The 21,057-nt window shown below is 38.7% G+C and overlaps 1 protein-coding gene and 1 long non-coding RNA gene across 4 annotated transcripts in view; one reads left to right on the forward strand and one right to left on the reverse strand.

Annotated features, from left to right (window-relative positions):
* Nucleotides 1-8,991: 8,991 nt before the first annotated feature.
* The window catches only part of LOC129724965 (aminopeptidase N-like), a 78,776-nt gene continuing 66,710 nt past the window's right edge, over nucleotides 8,992-21,057 (forward strand). For 2 of the 3 annotated variants that reach the window (XM_055680285.1, XM_055680295.1), the window contains exon 1: nucleotides 8,992-9,740. The gene's annotated coding sequence lies outside the window, so the exon portion shown is untranslated. The remainder of the gene's footprint in view (nucleotides 9,741-21,057) is intronic. The other variant, XM_055680306.1, reaches the window with a different exon arrangement.
* Nucleotides 14,664-20,083, reverse strand: LOC129724982 (uncharacterized). The gene is made up of 4 exons (XR_008727992.1): nucleotides 19,972-20,083; nucleotides 19,534-19,729; nucleotides 14,914-15,131; nucleotides 14,664-14,851 (listed from the first exon to the last, which is right to left on the reverse strand). It is a non-coding gene; the product is annotated as an uncharacterized LOC129724982 (long non-coding RNA).

Genomic DNA, 21,057 nt, shown 5'->3' on the forward strand with positions numbered 1-21,057 from the left:
TTTAGCTTTAGTAGCGATAGCGTTACACCTACACCGGTATTTTTCCTTTAACTCAACGTTGTTTCGAGTACATTAGTTTAAGCATTTTTATGACTAAGCCTCAAGAGATAAAGATTTAACGTAGCTTATGATGCTCTCATCTCTGCCTACAAAGTATTCAACCAGAGATGTGTTGCTAAGCAGGATGTGAAAAAAAAACACAGAAAATGTCATTGCTTTCAATTTGTCTTTCACCAAGAGCAAGTTTGTTATCGCAGCAGGCTAGGAATTTGCTGGTTTGTGTTAGTTGCTAGTTTCCTCGTCAATTGCACCTCTTCAAGAAATTAGAGCAATCAAATTCATGAAATCCGTCTGGAATAGATCGCTTTAGTGCTCGTACAAACGAACTTGAACTATTAGTATTATAATTCAAGCTTATATGTCTTTCTATAAGCGTCTCTCCAACGCACAACCGCACAGGTTCGCAGCATGCCTGAAAGAAGGCCACTCAATCTTTCGGCCGGCAAGATCTACTGGGTCAAACTGCCGAAAGTGATGCTGTTTGCCGGTTATTTTCCAGCTCTAGCTTCGTTGTCACCACCTGCTTAAAGTAACCCTGCAAGGAAAGATAATGTTCAGTAATTCCTTGATGATTCAACCACTCCCCATTCGCACATCCGCGAGTGAGAGGAAGGTTCCGCAGAAAACTCCAAAGAGTTGACTGCCCAGCTCGAGAACCATAGTTTCGGATTGGATCTAACACCTAATGAGCAGCTTTCGTTGCATCCAGGTGAATCTGAACCTCGCTAAAAAGGCCTTGCGTCGTTAGTAGAAGATTTACAAATAAGCTACTCTGGTATATAAATAAGCTGCTCTGGTCTAGGAACCATAGGTCAACAACACGAGGGGCCTCACGGACCTAAGAAGTAGATTAATCTACTCTAACACTCGGCCATAATCTAGGACTTGAATTTTGTTGAGCAGAGTAATCAAATACATTCCAATTACAGAGTTTTCAAAGGATGAAGCCAGAATGCTCGCACACCGATCCTCCTCCCGGCGATTCCCAGTTCTAGCTCCGGCGTCACCATCTGTTCAATGCAACCCGGGAATGGATGGTTCAGTAATACTTCGATGCTTCAACCACTCCCTATCGCACACCCGCGAGTCAGAGGGAGGATTCGCATCCAAAGAGTTCACTGCCCGCTCGCGATGGACCTATAAGAGTTATATATATGTAAGTTGCGTGGCAAAAAGGGACACTTAACAAAGGTTTGTCCCACGAAGGAAACGGAATCATCCAAGGACAAGAAGAAGCCGTTATGTCAGAACTGAAGTACGAGGGTTAGCTATCTGAGAATAAACAAGATCGATATGCTCTCGTTATCGTACGTATTCGTGTTAACGGAAGGCCTGTTCAGTTGGAAGTCAACACTGGTAGCCCAATTAACGCTATTTCAAAGAATCTGTAGATCAGATGTTCTCTGCACTAACGTTGAACACTGATGCAGAAGAGGAATTTGTTCGCTATAACGGATCCGGATTCAGCGAATTTGGCACATTCATGGCGAAGTTGCAATACAAAAACTACGTATTCAAGGGAAATAATTACGTGTTCGAAGGAACTAAACAACAGTTATTGGGGTGGCAGACCATAAGCTGCTGGAATTTGAAAATTGACTTTTGTGATGTTTCGGAGAAGGAACCTGATAACAAGATTCATTTGGAGCAGTTATTGAACAGACACAAACAAACATAGCAAGTTGCATTCGTCATTGAAGGATAAAACAGTTCCAGAGTTTTGCAAATCCAAAAGAGTTCCATTCGCACACAAGGCGAAACTGGAAGCAGAACTTTATCGGCTAGAAGAATTGGGTATTATTTCAGGAGCAGAATGGGTGGCCCCTGTTCTTAACCCTTGAAAGACAGTTTGCGTCGATTTGACTTCTCGCTGTTAGTGACCTTGCCCTTATTTTTTCCGAATAATGCGAATCTGTTCTCGTTTTTTTGACGTAGGACTACGTCTATATGGAAGTAAGGTACCTGAATTTGAAAATCTAGTAATTCAACCAGGGAGAACCAGGGAAAAGTGGTCAGGTTTTGAGCGCTTTCATTTCAGTCATTTATAATCAGGTTATCGAGGTTTTGGCATCAATCGATCTGAAATTCTTTTACGGTTAAATTTATGTAACAAAAACAACCATTTGTTTGAGATACACTATTGATACACTATTTCTTGCCAGGTCATGATTTTTTTGTGAGTTTATCCGCGAAAACAAATTTGAATCTGCTAAGAAGCTTGCCGCGAGCTGGTGCCTTGTAAAATTTGACTCCCAGGATTTGTTTAAAATCGACCAAAAAAATCGAGTTGTTTCGTCTTCGACCAAAACATAACCTTCGCGTTTCTTTACGCGCTCGGTCTCTGTCCGATGTTTGTTGCTTAGACTTCGGTTGCTCGATAACACTTGTACTCTTCCCGGAGACGGATTCGCCGCACAGTACAACAGTCAGCATTCAATGTTTTCACCAAATTGCTATCCGAAATGTACTTTCAAATAAACTCAGCAATTTTGTAAGCAATAAAACGCCGTCAAAAGTTTGCAAATTCGACCACTGGGAGCGCCGCTAGCGTCAAAATGAACTAGCCTTCAATCTAAATGATCAGAGCTTCACGTAAAAATAAATACATTCAGCTTTGATTGTTTTCGTAGGTAGGAACTGGCTCGAAGACGAACTTAGAACTCGGCTACTGTTGACGATAACGCAACACAACTTGCGGGATCACTGCTCCAAGTCAAATCAAGAAACCGGAAATGGACTTCCGAGCCGATGGTCGCCTGCCGAGTCGACGTGCGAACATTTCTAGTCGCGCAGCGGTGTTTTTAAGAAGTAGTTTATGGTCGTAGGTAGACTTCACGTTCTTATGTACAAGTACTGTGATGAGCAGCTTGATTTTTGAGCCAGAATGGATACGCTTGCTACTATATTCGGCCAGGTTTTACGTGAATCTCTATTGACTAATGATTATTCGTCCCTGCCGTTGTACGTTGGCTTTAGGTTTAGGACGGTGATTGTCTAAAAAAATGATTCTTCGCTTGAAAAAAAAAAAAATCTTTCAGTTTACCTGTCCGGTATTTCGCTTTGCCTAAACTCCTGTGACCTGGGTGGATTTAAAGATTTTTGCGAGGGGAGCACAGGAATGGGCACCTCACTTGTAGGATTGTCATAATCTTTATTAGTGCTTGAATTTTCATTCTCAATCGGTTCATCACCTGCGATATCGATTGCGTCTTCTTTTTTGTGTTCTCGTGCTTTAAAGACCTCCTCGAACGTAAATTACCATAATTCAGAGGGTGACACCCGGGGCGGACCGCCCCCGCCGCCCCCACCACGCTACGCCAGTACACCTGGGTATCATGAACTACGATAGGATAATCTGGACCGCATTTTGGCTATAATCTCATGCTTCCTTTGGCGATTACCTTCGTTGATTCTCTGTCGCAGCAATGACTGTACCACTGCTACTTGATGAGCTTTCCAAGAACCACTCCGACTTGTCGAAATGGTTTGAAGCATCTGAATCAAAGTACCTACCAGTCGTTGTTATCTTCCCCCGCTGACATAGGCGTAGCTAGAGGGGGGAAGGGGTTGACATTGGTGCAGAATTTTGTTCTAAATAATTCTAATAGCACAGAACGGCATCTTTAGCCCATAGAAACATCTGTGTAAAGTAACAGCCAGATCAAAAATAATTGAAATGCTTGCGCTTTGTTGCGTGGAATTGCACAGGTTTTTCAGTTGATCCACCAAGGATATTGCAGCGGCAAAAGTACCGGGCAAATCCGCCTGCATCAACTAGCTTGGAGTATTGGAACCGAGCTGTGACAATTCCTTACCTTGATTCTCTTGTAACCTCACTGGAAACACGGTTCGATGAAGATAGTGCACCTGCCTACGCGTTGTCCTTGCTGCATCCTGCTAACGTAATACGCATGTCGTTGGAAGAGTTCAAGCGCAAAACCGAAAATTTCGTAATTTTTTATGAAGTTGACCATTTTGTTGGAGAGGTGGAAGTTTTGTATTGACATTGAAGCAGTATGAGAGCAGATCGTAAGAACTTGGAAGAGTTGGATCTTATAGACCTGCTAGCTAAAGCCCGTTCTTTCTTCCCTGCGACTGAGAAGGCAATTAAAATTGCACTTGCTCTACCATGGAAACATGCACGATTGAACGCTCGTTCAGCACATTACGTCGGGTGAAAACCTGGCTGAGGTCAACAATATTTGAACAGCGGTTGAGTGCTCTCTGCTTGCTGAGTGTTCATCGGCAGATGGTCAACAACAATCGTGAAAAGACACATGAACCGCTTCCGAAACGTTTGATGTTTGATGCCCGAAAATTTTATTGAGAATCTTGATTGTGTCTTCAATCTTTACGTCCTTGAGAAGCTTTGACAGGATGTAGTTGAGATAGCGGCTGTGCGAATGGGTGTCCAGCTTTCGGAGAAGTAAACGTACCTTCGCCGTATCATTCAGCTGGCCTGCATCGTTCTCGAAGAGGTCCTGGTAGCGGTTAAACAACAACGTCCGAACGTAACTCCGTTTTCTTCGTCGAAGACAAACTCGATGATGTTCGAAGAGAGGACTCCAAAATCTGCTCCGGGGTTTGATACTGACGCTGCTGCTGCTGGACCGCTATCCGCTGTAAAATTTGGGCCATCTAATGAATCATATCTTGAACTCCCGATTGCGGCTGCTGATCAACTCTATCTTCTGCCATGTTCGTGGATTCTTAAGATCCTCGTCGCCAAAATAATATGAACAAAGGTTTAAATGAACTGAAGACTTTTTAGTAAAGAACATCTATTTATATTCGAGGTTGGACAAAGAATAATAAAATTTTCCACTCTGATGTCAAGGACAACTTTTCACTGGTTGACTTGGTGTAACAATCACTAAAGACTAGTATTTATTTCTATTTTTCAAAACACACTAAAGTCGCTTTTTACGCGGGGGATACGTGCCGCGTAAAAAAATGCGTATATTCCGGAATCCGCATAAAAAACCGCGTAAACTCCGGGATCCACGTAAAAAAAGCCGCGTAAAAACCGACCTTAGTGTACTATTTTTTTACTTCAAAAATTTTGAAGAGCTTGCCCCCACTATTTGAAATTCTGGCTACGCCCATGCCCGCTGATTGTCACTTCGGAATTCTCGAGTGCCATAATCATTGGACGGCATTCTTTAGGTAATCTGGTAGAAGGGTTCCAATGCACTCGTTCCTCGTCGCAGGTTCCTCGTGATTGGTGTGATGTTTCTGTAATATGGAGTCACTGGTTAGGGATGTTATGTTATGTTATGTTATATTAAAAAATTCCATCTGACAATTTTTGTCTTAATAAATAAAATTAAACTGATGAAAAAAAATAGAGACGATTAACAATAAATAATTAGCGAATCCGCAGGCGACGTAAAAAAGTGTTGATGGGTTCGTTGAAGTCGAACAGTTCTGCAACCTCGTTGAACCTCGTAGACATAAACCTAATCGCATCATACTGGCCGTACCGACATACGTTGCCTCCAAGTTCAAAAGCTGACGTCTCCGCAGATTCCTTTCTGGAGCGTAGAGATTCAATTCTGCGAGAATAGCAGGTGAATCAATTTCGTTTTTCAGGACCTTCGCAACAAAGATAATTTGTGCGTTAGATCTTCTTCTCTCCAACGTCTCAATCCCCAATAACATGCAGCGGTTCTCATAGGGGGGCAACCTCGTAGCGTCATGCCAAGGAAGATGCCTTAGTGCCATACGCACGATTTTTTTCTGAACAGCTTCAATGCGATCAATCCAGACCATGTTGAACGGACACCAAGCGACAACCGCTGATTCAGGCATCGATCTTACCAGGGCGCAGTTCAAAGCTTTCATGAACAGTGGATCGCGGAATCCATCGGCAACTTCAAAAATAAATCCTAGTTGCTTGTTGGCTCTTGAAATGACATCTTCGTAGTGTGCCCGGAATGTAAGCTGACTATCCAAAATTACGCCAAGATCTTTAACTTGGCTTACCCGCTGAAGAGCTTGCCCAGACAAGCTGTATGGAAAGCTACTTGATTGAAGCTTTCTGCTGAAGGTAATCACATGACATTTTTCTACACACAGGGTAAGAAGATTACCGTTGCTCCAATCACTGAAAGCTTCAAGCAACTTTTGTAGTTCCAAACAGTCTTCAAGACAGGCTATAATCCGGAAGATTTTTACATCGTCTGCGAAAAGGAGTCGTGTACCTCGCGGTAAAATTGTAGCAACGTCGTTAATAAACAGTGAGAATAAAAGTGGACCCAGGTTGCTCCCTTACGGCACTCCAGAAGACGTTGTAAATGGCTCGGAATGTGACGACCCAAGACTGACACATACAACTCTGCCGGTCAGGTACGAACGAAACCACTTCACGAGCATAGCGGAGAGCCCCAGTTTATCCAGCTTTCGTAGAAGGATGTCATGATTAACACGATCGAACGCAGCCTTGAAGTCCGTGTACACAGCATCCACTTGCAATCCCGCGTCCATGGAGCGAGAACACAACGAAGAAAACTGCGACAGATTGGTTGTGACGGATCTCTTAGGATAAAAACCATGTTGGTCACTAGAAATATAGTTTTTGTACGATGAAAACAGCACTGTTCTGACGACTATTTCGAAAACTTTGGAACAAGCACATAATGATGTAATTCCTCGGTAATTAGCTATGTTGCACTTGTCCTCTTTTTTGTGTATCGGTGTGAGCAATGAATTTTTCCAACTAGTAGGAAACAATCCTTGCTGCAGAGAAAGAGGCGCCACCAGTTCGTTCGAGCAGTTTTTCAACAATGATGGCGGGATCCCGTCTGGCCCAGGACAAGTGGAATGTTTCAGCTTCCGAATTGCACTCAAAACGTGCGCTTCTGTCACTTGGAAAACTCCACAATTGAAACTCTCCTGCGTAGTATTGCGTATTGCAGCGTTAATCTGGTCTGGCATAGCAACTGAGGATGTTAGGGATGCTTTTATCAATTTTCTCAACAATACTTGCTTGGAACCTTAATCATGCGTCGTTCGCAAAAGTGGCGTCCCTCACACGTAAGTGATAGACCATTTTACGAGACGTTCCCAAACCTAATTCGTGAATGAAATTTTGACAGGTAGCACTAAGACGCTGTTATAATGCACGTAAAAGCAACATCAATATCAGCAGGTTTCGTAATACCTGTAAGTTTGTAAATAGTCTATTCACCGGATCCAATAGAAGAATTTTTATTGCTTTGGGTTTTCGATCCTTCAACGCATCGTTATTTGTTTCACCCCAACACCTACTGTGATTGTATTGTAGCAACGTATCAACAAACATAAATGTTGAAAAAAACAACTGTCGAAAATTCTAACAAGTACAAAATTGAATCTGAAAATGTCGAAATTAGATATAGAGTATAAAAAACATGTTACAGAAAGGCGAAGATAACTAGAACAAGATACCTAACTTCCATATTTTTCATACATTTTGAATACGACCGATTTCCGACGGTTAGTGCTGCCATTTGATGACTTAAATTCTCATAAAATTGTCACTATGAGCAAAACCAATTTATCGTGCATAGTCCGTCATCAATCGTTGAGCTGTTCAAGATTGCATATGAAAAAGGTGTAGCAGTTTGGTCAGCTCGACGTTTAAGATAACATGCAGATTAATGATATTGTCATATTTTTTGCCCATTCAAAGTACGAAAGAAAAGTGTGAAATTGACTGTCGGAGTGGGGGTTTATATTGAGGGGTTATATTTAATGTCAGGTCCCATTCTACCAAAACTTAAAGTTTGATATGTCGCAGTCAAGTTTCAGCACCATTGTGCATATGGACAGGTTCACCGGGGCACCCGATTCTTGCTTTATTAACCTCGGCAAGAGTGGAAAACTTGGCTGTAGAGCGTGCTCATAGCGGTTATCAGGAATTTCTGATGGTACGCTCAATTTTAGATGTTGCGCCGATTATTCTTGTATCTTCCGGAAAGTTTCATGTTTGAGAACTAAACATTCGTACACATTATTATCATTTCTCGGATGGCAGCACCGTGTAGTCGTCCATGGATACTGAAAAAATTGTTTCACCTTTCAGCAGTCATGTCTTGGCCTTGTCGTCAGTTGATTTTGACGTTAAGTATACATCATATTAACAGTGTATAAATTAGTTCGACTTTTGCTCACGCGCAGCGACAATCATGTCCGATGAATTCTGCAAGAGTTAGGTATCTTGTTCTAGTCATCTTTGAGAAAGGTCAATGACGAAAACCGTTCAAAATAAAAAAAATTTTCAAAAATATCGAAAAGTTTGACAAAGTGAGATAAAGTTTAAGGAACTATTTTTTTTAATATATCAGAATGCGAGGATAAAAGTCATAAAGGGCCATCCACATATCTCGTGGACAGATTTTAAACGGTTTTGAGACCCCCCCCCCACCGCCGATAACTGCTCATATAAATTCAAAAATTTTTGCATGGACCGTGGACATTACACATATCCCCCAAAGCTGTCCTTAATTTCGTTACACAAACAGTAATTAATTATCTAATGGGTTTCAAAATGGATTAAATCATAGCTTAAAACGCGAACCACTATACGCTCCGCTACCTTACGGTGGGTGTACAAACATCTCCCAATAACCGTTGCAACTATCCCAGGGAAACGTGTTCATAAATTGGCCTGTGCGCTGCGGCTGCGAATGTACCGGCGACGTGATAGAGCTGCGAGAGCGAGAGTAAGATTTTTATTTGGTCTGCAGATTTCTCAGTATTTTTTTTTTTTGGGCTGCTTGGATCTTGGGCCCATCATGCACGATCGCTATCGCATGATAATTTTGATAGTTACAGTTTACTCTCACCCTCTCCCTCTCTCTCATGGTTCTCTCCATTTCATGCTCCGCGGGTTCAATCGCATTTTATTTAGCACGACGACGACGACGACGACGGCGGCGGTGATAAACTTTCAATTCAATCGCAACTCTTGTGTTTTTGCTGTGGGCCTCTCACATGACTCGGAACGGAACCATCCCGTCAGTAGGTTGTGCTAACTCCAGAGAAACGGTTCTGTCTGTGTCCTGTGTCTCAGAGTCTGTGAGGTGTGTGCTCTGTGCTGGGAAGAAAACGTGCAAGGTTAGCGTACCGGCGTAGTTTTTCTTTCTTTTTAATTGCTCTGCCGTGAAGTTGTGATGTTCCGATTGGAACGGTGAAAAGGAAAATCTGTGTAAATTGTTTGCGCGCCCGGCAGATGTTTTGTGTGTGCGGCGGGGTGAAAGGGAGATGGTATACGGAAGATCGACGAGAGATTAGCCATTTATTGCCTTTATGTAGGTATTTAAAGAATTGGGTTTCGTGACTCACCAGCAGCCGTAATGCACATTTTTTGAGCATAGAATCTAGATAGTGAGGAGAAGGTGAATCGGTGTGCAGAAAAGATATGAAGATTAATCTGCAGCGTGCGTGAAGAAAGAAAGGATTAATGTTGAAGACTGTGATATCATAGTGCCATGCGTGAACGTATGAATAGAGCTTAAATCATATTTTTATAGTGTTTTAATTGGCCAGTGAACTTAGTTATTTTAATCTTGTGCAGTTGAAATCAGGTGTCCCGCATAAGTAACTAACCGGAACGATTATATACATGTAATCAAAAGACCTGCATCAAAAGAGGAGAAATAGTCGGTCACTAGCGTATTTGAGTGCTGTTTGCTAAGGTAAGAGTAATATTGCATTGCCCCATGCTTCTGTGTTCTACCTTCAACTCACATTGCATTATGCTAATACCCGATTCGCGTGTCAGTGTCAAATAACTCTTCAATTCTTTGCATTACTGTTTTCGGGGAAAGCAGTTTTTGCTTGTGATACAGTTTCAGTCGAACAAAAAAAAACGAGGCTCTTCCCAATGATGATACTCGAAGTGTGCAAAAATAGCTTGGGTATGTCATTTCTAAACTTGATGATTCTAGCGAAAGAAATAAAAACTCTGACATGACAAATCACACTATTTATTTGTTGTATATATATTTTCGGTACCAAGCCTGTTGTCTGTGGATCGTGCACAGGTTGTGTCGTGGGAAAAACGCACCATCAAAAAAAAAAAAAAAAATCATGTCGGAATTTTGTTTTTGAATGCGTTCTGTCCTCAGAAAGTTTGCGTAAGATTTTTTCATGAAACCTAGCCCTAGTGAAGGAATGATGGGCAATTTGTGAGGCAGCGATTTAATGGAATACTAATGCTGTTTTCAACACTAGCAATAAAATGCATTGATGCTGTGTTGTGTCTCTTGTTTGACCTTCTTTTCACATGTTCTAGACCCGTGATGAGTGATTTTAGTGTGTGGAGGAAAACTTGTTTCGACTTAATCATCATTCGTGCATATATTTTTGACGTAGGACTACGTCTAACCGCACTATGTCGAGATACATTCCGCGAAAACTAAAACCATGATGTAACGCCGGAATGAAAGACTTCAGACGGTTATACTGATGTAACCACATGATGGATCACAATAATCAATATGTCGTTGGATTGATAAAATGATGGACAATTTTGTGGTTCTTCAATTTTCATTATCACTTTATAGTTAAACAGTGAAAATTGAATAAAAGTTTCAAGGTCGAATTTTCACCAACAATGTACCAACCATATGAGAGCACGCCTGGCACAGACTTCATGAATAGACACCAACTGCCTGCTGAGATATCCTGTATAGCAGTGGCAAAAAAAAATTTGACAGAATCTCCCCGTCCCAATAGGTCTACTAATGTTATGTTCCATGAACCCAGAATATTTTGATGTCTTGAAGGTGAAGCTTTTTCGGAAAGTTCGTAACCACCTCCACTATCAGACAGTATTACGTTCTGCTGTTAATAAATATGTTAATATTATTAAAACTGATGTCCTGAAGGAAAACATGCTGGCACAGGCAACAGTACTGCACCGAGCATTGTATGAATAGAGCGCTGGTCACTCGTAGTCTATCAGTGCAGTTGAACTCGATATTCATTTGTGTGCAGCCAAGCCAAGTGAAAACTACATTGCCGCTGTTGACGCACAGTGGGGCGTGGAACACAATCGAATTGCCGTTTGAATTGTCTTCTTCTTCTTCTTCTTCTTTTGTTTCGTATAGCAGCAAATATCAGAATTCAATTCGATTTTTCGGGTGCCGCAAAACACGCTGCGCCAAAGACAATAGAAAACCAAAATGCTCCGTACAGATCTTCGAATAGGTAGTTAAACGAGCTGTACTGATGATTATATTTTACTAGCTAAATAAATTTAGTCCAATATGACAATACATTTCATCTTGCTATTAGAGTTCCGACATTAGTATTTGTATTTTTCAATTGAAAATTTTTTTGAATTTGCATTTGCAAGAAAATATTACTTTCCATAACCTTACTTGTAATTGAACAACGCTATGCAAACATTAATTGCTGAGGCTAATGCTGTTCACCACTTTTGCCCAGTTTTTTTTTTTCGAAAATAACAGACATATAACCTTCAAATATGGTATCTTCGTTGTTCTTTGGTATTTGATCAAATTTGAAATTGATCAAATTTGTTCTAATTGATTCTGTATACTGATAAAATGTTTAAATTGACCTGAATTGAATGGTACATGTTCATAAAATTCTATGTCAATTTCCAATGTTCTGTGAATATACATTTTCTACTAAAACTTTAATTCGTTATCTTTATTTTTTCAACGAGCTTGTAACTGCAGGAAAAAATTGATGTGACATCTTTGCCGCTTTGTGATCGGTAAGTGAGCCAACTTTAACAAGACAAATAGATATAGAAGGAAGAAGTTTAATTTCTACTAAACCGTACTCAATTAAATATTTTATAGAAGGTTGCCTTTTCGCGTATTGAAGAAAATTCGCTGTATTAGAATGAAAGGTATTCATCAATGGTCCAGAAACCAAATTTAGGGGGAAATTTGGGTCTAGAGCTCTACTCTAAAACATTGCTATAGAGCTCCTGACCCAAATTTTCCCCTAAATTTGGTTTCTGGACCATTGTGAATGTTAAAGAGAATATTTTTTCTTCTAAGATAGAGTGCTACAAAGAATATAATCAAAATACAGACCCCGTTCGATTTTGGCAACACGCTAGAATATTTTTTGTCGCCAAAATCGAACCATGCCAGAAATGAACTGTTTTTTTTATGACTTTTTTGACTTTTTAAGTGGTCAAAGACGACCTTAACAGTAGAACTGGCCACCAATGAACTAGTATTAGTTCCAAGTCGTTAAAGATGCCGCTTGATGAATATGGGCTGACGACCTAGATACTTGATATTACCGCCCGAACCAAAATACCTTCCTTTTGGATGATGTTGAGTTTTAATTGGTTAAAATAAATCAAGCAAACTACAAAAGTAAAACGAGCTCAAATCAAACATAGCTTCAAAATAAAAATATAAAATTATTATAGTCCTACGTCAACTATGCGGTCGTGTCTTGGATACCACCCTCCTACTATATTTTTCTATCTAGAACATTCTTGTGTTGATATTTACGATCAGAAAATCATAATTGAATTATCGAAATTCAAAATCTGCGAACCGAGGCAAATCGAATGATTGATGAAACTTATGGTACTTAAGTGAAAGAACGTGTCGTGAATAGTTTTACGCTACGAATATGGCAATTTCGATGTAGAAGAGAAGAAATGTCTTGGAGCTATGAAAAAAATCGTAGACGCAGAATTGGTGTTGACACTTCTACACGCTCTCTCTAGTGACGAGAAATGATGCACTTGAGCTGAGCGTTAAAGGACAAAAACGGCTTCAATACTAGAAAAAACACCACCAAGAGATTCTTTTCAAGACAATTTGATTTTTTTTTGCGTTATGTCTAGTAGAAAAGTGTTTCGCTATTCTGAACTAAATTTGGCACCAATTTTGTTTTTGGCCTCCAGACATATTTTTCGTCTCATTTTTTAGTTTTTCCATTCTTAAGATGCTGTGGCCTTGAGGAGCATTTCCGCCATCTCAGATCATATTAGGACATTTGAACTCAATTTGAGACCATTTTCCGCCATTTCTAAAAGCGTTTCGTCATTTTGAACTCATACTTAACTTACCAGTCAGCTCCAGGCCGAGGTGGCCTTTGTTGTTCTAAGAAGTCGTTTCCATTCAATCCCGTCCACAGCTGCAGCTCGCCAGCCATGTCGTCTGCAGAGGCCCCGCAGGTCGTTCTTTACTTGATCGAGCTACTTTGTTGTTTTTCAGCCGGCCGAACGAAGGTTGTCGTCATCTGCGTCAACACCGAGATTCACTGTCACTTCGTCGTCGTCCTCTGCTACATCGTCGTTGAGGTGCTCGTCGAAGTACTGCCTCCACCTTTCAATCCCCTCACACTTGTTCATAAGATGGTTACCGCTCAGGTTTCTGCACATGTCGGCTTGGCACGTAGTCCTCGCGGGAACGGCTCAACTTCTAGTAGAACTTCGCTGTGTCATTCGCAAAGTTCCTCCATTGCCTTGCGATCTCGATCTTCCCGCTGGTGTTTCTTCTCTTAGAACAGCGGTTCTCAACCTGGGGTACGCGTACCCCTGGGGGTACTCGAAAGCCTTCAGGGGGTACGCGAAAGAAAATCAGTAATGGCGGACAAAGCAATTTTTCTCTATAATACTTCATTTGTTGGTCAATCTAGCCGCTAAAACATGACTGTAGCAATCAAACAAGCTACAGTTTAATTTGGAACCTTAATTAGACTACCACAATTTGATCTACCATTACTCTCTATCACTCGGCAAGAACATTCCAAGCCAGGGGATACAATCGATATGAAAAATTTCGCCAAGGGGTACGCGGACAAAAAAAAAGGTTGAGAACCGCTGTCTTAGAAGACCGAGACCGAGTTTTGCCTGTTTCGTGCGCGTCAGTAGCGCTCCATCCCAAGGAACAATTTGGAAGCCGTTATGAGAGCATATGTCGAACAAATGCAGTGTAGAAGCAACCGGTGCTGAATGAACAACACGTTGAATTATTTGTTGTACAAACGTTGCCAGTGTTCTTTGTTTATGTACTTATCCAACAATGAAACTCTAGCTTAACAGAAGTTGTTTAAGCGTTTGCAAAAGATTACCAGCAACACTAACATATATGTGCTGCGTAACGGTGCTTTAAAGGGCTCCATTCATTAGTGGCGTTATCGCTTAATAAAAACTATTTGAACGTATCAAACGGCAACCCGGCAACTGTTATTCTGCAAGTGTTGTTCAAGTGCTGCATACATGAGTTTGAAATCTTTCTACATGCAATTCTTCAGTTCTTCTTGACGCGAACGTTAGATCACTAGTTTTGTGAAACATCCTTCTAAACGCGTCGTATGGTTGGTTTATTACAGTACACTGTAATAAGTAAAAGTTTTTTTTAAATTGCTTGCAAATGCTTGCTTGTAATTTTATAGCAAAAAATTTTGTAATTTTATAGTAAACCAAAGGTTGCTCTAATGGTAATAATAATTTAAGCGAACATTTAGTTAGCTAAATGTAAACTAATATTAAGAAAAAATATACAATGTGCAATGAAAAAAAGTCCCGAAAGAGTCGTTTATTAAAACATAAACATTCCATTTCTTACATTCAACAGGAATACATGGTGTTGAACCTTTTTTGCCCAGGTTCTAGTCTTCAATTACATCTAGATTAACGAATTACAGATAGCTTGGTATCGAATAAAAAAATAACTGAAGATAACTTAGAACTACGATACTCAATATTAAACACGATCGCTCTCCTCTTCTGTGTCGCTGTTTTCTTGTGCTGTTCCGTTCTCTCTTCCCGTATCATCAGTGGTAATACATTCAGCAACTTAAAACAGATCAACAGGTAAAAAAGGTATAAAATACATGAATATATAGAAAACTGATTACTTGCAACAGAAGTGATGTTTTCTTTGATCTCCGGTGAACTGTCGAGCAGCGCAGCGGCTTCACAACGTTTCATGGAATTCCTCGTGACTGACTTTTAGAAAAGGTTCCATCAATTTGGCGTTGAAGCTCCAATTGATACTCTTGACAATTTCGTAGCATGTATTTTACCCATTGACCGTATTTGCCACATTACTTATCTTTTCCATCATAAAATTTTTCTAAAAAGTCAAAAGATATGTTGAGAAAGTAATACACATTTTTTAGGTTAAACAGCATGATACACTGGTCGACAAAAGCGAAAAAATGTTGCTTTAAAGCTCGAAATAGATGCTCTAGAAAAATTAAAGCTTTTTAACCATTCCTGTCAATTTTGGTGCTCCTAGCCATTACCAAAACGGGTTTATTTACGTGAGTGTTCGTATAGTAATAACTCACCGGGTCCGTCGCTTCAATGTTATGTTTATAAAAAAACTCATGTAAATCTCTGAAAAAATGTTGGTAGCTGGGGGCACCAAAATTCACAGCAATGGCTAAAAATTCATAATCTTTCTTTTTTTTCTAGTTTGAACTTAAGACCACACCTGTGTTGACCAGTGTAATTATTATATAAAATCGTCAGCTATCTCTCTCTCTCTTTCTTTCTTTCTCTCTCTCTCTTTCCTCCTCTCTCTTTCTTTCTCTCGTTCTTTCTTACTCTCTCTCTCTTTCTTACTCTCTCTCTCTCTTTCTTACTCTCTCTCTCTTTTTCTTACTCTTTCTCTCTTTCTTACTCTCTCTCTTTCTTACTCGCTCTCTCTTTTTTACTCTCTCTCTCTCTTTCTTACTCTCTCTTTCTCTTACTTACTCTCTTACTTTTCATACTCTCTCTAAAGTTGGATTAGATTTAGGAGTTAGATCAGAAGTTTATTACAAATACGTTTGGGTTTCACTATTTGCTATCAACCCTCGCAAAACATTTAACACATAACACATTATTTTTGATAAACATACATTTTTGCCTAAAATAAAAAGCACATTTTGGATTTATAAAGAAAACCTAAATTAGTCAACCAAGCGGTCAGACTCAGCCTTTCTCATTCAAACTTATTATTTGTAAAAATAGATTTACATGAATGTTTAAATCCAATAAATGTTTATCCACTCTTTGGGTTCTAAAATATTGATGTTGTAATTAAAGTATAAAATATGAAATTTGACGTAATGTTAGTACTTAAGAAATAGCGAAATAAAAGCAATGACTCTTAATTTCGAACAATTTAATCACGAGCGATGCCGGGAACGTTCAGATAGTACGATACCACACTTAAATCATGTTGAGGCCATATATATTGATCGAAGCAGGTAAAGTGTTGAATAGTCTTTGATTTTCTGCTCTCTCTAAAACTTTTAAACAGCATATCAAATTGTTATGAAGTTTGTTATTTGTAAGTTTGAGAGATGACTCATTTGTATGACACTAGTTATGTTCAAATAAGTCGTGTAGTACTTGAGATAATAGACTTTCGTTGTTTTACAAATTAAAACATAACGCTCGCTTAAGCTTGATTACAATCAAATGAAAAGGTAACGTATGGGGCAGCCAGACTTTGAAACCACGTGTTCAATCATAATTCATCAGTTAACCCTTAACTAGCCCGTTCATCTGATATCAATATTGTTCAAATCGGTTGTGTAGTTTCTAAGATAATGAAGTTTCGTGATTTTCACATTTCGATACATTACAGACGAAGTTACAGTCCGATTACTGCAAAATTCAATAGGAAGTTATGAGGTAGGTTGACCTTTCATTTGATACTAATTCTGTGGAAATCGGGTCAACCATCTCTGAGAAATATGAGTGAGTCCAAGTAAGTTGTCTTGGAATATGTTTCTTTTCATAGCTGGATTTCACATTTTTAAACATAACAGGCAAAGTAATAATCCGTTTGAAAAAAAAATCATTAGGGTCTTATGGGGCAACAAGACCTTTCATATGACACTAATTTTATAAAAATAGGGCCAGCCATCTCTGAGAAACATGAGTGAGATTAAATAGTCTCCAGAACACGTTTCTTTCCATAACTCCTGAACCACATGTTCAATCTTCATAAAATTCAAAAGTTAAGGGTTTTTATGGTAGCCCGTTCATTTGAAACTAATTTTAATCAAATCAGATGTGTGGTTTCTGAGATATTGATGTTTCGTGATTTTTACACTTTGATACATAACCTCTAAACTAGAAATCAGATTACAATGAAATTCAATAGGGTCTTATAGGGCAACTAGACCTTTCATTTGCAATTAATTTCATTGAAATCTGTTCGGTCAGACCATCTTTGGAATAGTGAGTGCGAAAAAAGGTGCACATACACGCGTACACACCCACACACAAACATATACACCTATACATGCTTATATGCAGAAAATGCTCGATTCGTCTAACTGAGTCGAGTAGTATATGACATTCGGCCATTTGGATCATTTTTCTACCTTTTAATTAGCCAGTGATCGTTAGGAGGAAGTCAATATGTTAACTTTCATTATGTGATTTCACATTTTCATGAACAACGGACAAAGTTACAATCCCATTGCAATGAAATTCAATAGAAACCTAGGGGGCAACTAGAACTTTCATTTGACACTAATTTTGTGAAAATCGGTTCAGCCATCTCTGAGAAAAATGAGTGAGTTTAAACAACCTCAGGATAACTTTTCTTTACATAACTTTTGAACCATATGTTCAATCATTACGAAATTCAAAAGTTAAGGGTTCTGGAGACAGTCCGATCATTTGAAACCAATTTTATTAAAATCGGTTGTGTGGTTTCTGAGATATTGATGTTTCGTGATTTTTACATTTTGATACATAACCTCTAAACTAAAAATCCGATTACAATGAAATTCAATAGCAACCTATGGCGCAACTAGACCTTTCATTTGCAATTAATTTTATGAAAATCGGTCCAGCCATCTCTAAGAAAAGTGAGTGAGAAAAAAAAGTTGCACATACATACACACACACACACACACACACACACACACACACACACACACACACACACACACACACACACATACACACATACATACATACATACAGAAAATGCTCAGTTCGTCGAAAGAAGTCGAGTGGTATATGACATTCGGCCATTGGGACCACTTTTATACCTTTGGTTTTTCCAGTGATTGCTATACCTTTCTAGGAGAAAGGCAAAAATAGTTGTGAGCTATTTATTTTAAAATATACTGATTTTCATGATCAAATTAATAGGTTTATTGGGTCCTAAAGCTATACCGGTTTTTAAATATCATTTGAAAAAGCCGCGTTTCCTGAGCAAAACGTGATTTTCAAAAAACGTTTATCGTTTTCCTTCGATTTTTAAATGAAGAATAAAAAAAATTCTCGAATGGTCTTAGATGACGTTTCGCCCATGTACGGTATATGAGAGAACTATCATTTAAGGCATTTCGAGCAGATTTTTATCCTTCATTTAAAAATCAAAGGAAAATGATAAACATTTTTTAAAAATCACGTTTTGCTCAGAAAGTTGCACTCTTCCAGCTGATATATAAAAATCAGAAAACCGTTTAAAACTTTAGGACCCCATTGCGTATTTCTACAAAAAAAAAGAAAAAATATGTAAATATTTTTTTTAAAGTCTGTTTTTTTTAAATCTTTTTTTATTTATCAAAACTACAAAAAGTTTGCTAAAAAATTGATGGTTGTCTGATCATAATGAAATGAGAAAAAAAGGTCAGAATTTTCTTAAATAAAGAAAAAAAATCAGAGCTGCAACGGTTGCCGCAAAAAATGTAGAAAGTAATTTCGTCTTTCCAGAAAAAATATAGACTGTGAGCCAAAAAAAAAGTATAGAAAGAAAACTACGTAAATTTTTGGGGCCATCCACATACCACGTGGACAGATTTAAAACGATTTTCACCGCATCTCACTCCTAAAAAGAATTGCCGTGCCGGTTCCTTGAAAGCAATTCATAATAAACGTTAAATTTATCTGCGAGTTCGAAAATGCACTATGAGAAGAAGGGATCTAAAGTTTAGTCACTGTATATTTTACTAGTTTGGCAGAGTGGATTCGGGAACCAATTTATACTGTTATAAAAGAATCAGTCGTATGGAATCTCCATTACCTGGATCTCGTTATAACAGCTTTAATTGATTCCCGAATCCCCTCCGCCAGATTAGTGAAACATACAGTGATTATAATATAAAGTGGAACGTTCTATATGCATCAGTCTTCATATCGTCGGTTTAGTGCAACACTGGCACAACTCAAAATTTTGCATTTTTAGTTTTGGATGGCAAACGATGCCAAATACTGTAAATTTGCCTCCGACAACACCCTGTTTCGAAATTCACAAAATCACCAGAGCTATGAATAGAAATGCTTTCGCTGCACAAATCGAAATTTCTCGATAAAGTTAGTAAAAAAGATTTTAACGTGCTCAAAATATGTGCTTAATAGACCTAAAAGTGTTAGATAAGGATTGGAAATCATAAACTTTAAAGTTTTCTTGAAAATTGAAAAAAAAAATTTTCGACGTTAATTTTCAAACGCGTTTTTCTCGAAACTATTTTTGGGTTGTACCAGTGTTGCACGGAACCGACGATATAGTTACTCACCTGTCCATCGCGGTCAAATAGTGGGTCATATGCAAGATCTTCGCTTCGATGTATAATTGCAGTATTGGAACCAGGTAGCATATAAGAAGTAGCAATTGGTTGTCTGTTTCAAATTCTTCTATGGGTTTGCAGACCAAATTAGTATCAACGTTAACCGCAGACGTTTTTTCAATGGTTACTAACATCGTTAAAGTACCTAAAAATAGAAATGTAGCATTATTCGGACATAATGGGGTAGAAACCTTTGTTTTCTAGCAAACGGTTGATATCAAATTCTTGAATTGATGTAGCTGCCCTTTTCAACCTTTTCTTAGGTGGCACTGCTGTATCGGAGGTATCCATTGACCGTTGTTCTGTCAGATAGGAATGCATCTTCCTCTTCTGCCTCATCAAATGTTGAAATGTTCTTTTTTTTTTTGATTATACAGGGAATGTTACCTCTGTTAGATTCTGGTTTGGAAGACGCAATTTTCGGCTATATTAGGGTGTCAGAAAAGGAATTTTCCGTCAATTCATTGCGGCGGAATTGGTATCACACAGAAGAAATTTCCTGTGGATGAAAGATAATTAGCGAAAAGGTTGATCTGACTTCATATTCACAATTACTTTGCATCACGAAAACTTAGTTTATTTTGCGAAGTAACTCAATAAAACTTGGTAAATAAAGACAAAAAACGGGATTACATTGGAGGCTGAAACCGTGGAAAAACAATGAAAACTGAGACTGGACAGATGTTGACACTTGACAGCGGCATAGCAATGCCGCAATGACCAGGGATGCCAGAAAATTTAAACTGAACAGCAACAGCAAATTTATGTGCAATTTTCAGAATTTACAAAAATATCATTATTTATTGTCGAAATATGAGAAGTATATGGTAGGTTACAACAACATAAGAAAAGTCGATCCAGGCTAATCGATTAAATCGGTGAATCGATTAATTTCAAAAGAATAGATTCAATTTTTTTTCTAAATCTTTTCCAATATTAACTGATACACAACACTACATCGTTAATTACTGAGTAACTGTTATTCGCGACTACGAAGTTGAAAGAGAATTCAAAGACTGTTTGCACCTAGGCGAACTCTCGTATGCAATTGTCAAAATGTGTACGATGACAAAAGCAAAAATATTTCCTTTCTTCTTTTTCTCATGCAAAAACCAAACAAATATCAGCACCTTCGTAGTTGTGAATATGTTGCTTGTTTTCAAGCTGCTTTTTTTAGAAAATAAAACAATAAAAATGAATAATATAATACTTATAAAAAGTATATATGGAGCAATATATCCACAGAAACCTAGACAGAAACGTTAAAAATAAAGTCGATGAGCATTAAAAGTTTTCGTAAACATCATTGAAGAGAGAAAATACCAATGTCGGCGCACGGCTTGACAGTTGCTTACATCCGCACACGCAACTAAAACCAAAATTTGCTGACTATTCTGTAGATCTGGCATGCCTGATTATGTCAAATTAACCGGTACGCTTTGTTTAGAGGCGTGTGCAAAAAGCTAATATTCC

The sequence above is a fragment of the Wyeomyia smithii genome, chromosome 1 (assembly GCF_029784165.1).
Source record: "Wyeomyia smithii strain HCP4-BCI-WySm-NY-G18 chromosome 1, ASM2978416v1, whole genome shotgun sequence".
NCBI classification, from domain to species: Eukaryota; Metazoa; Arthropoda; class Insecta; order Diptera; family Culicidae; genus Wyeomyia; species Wyeomyia smithii.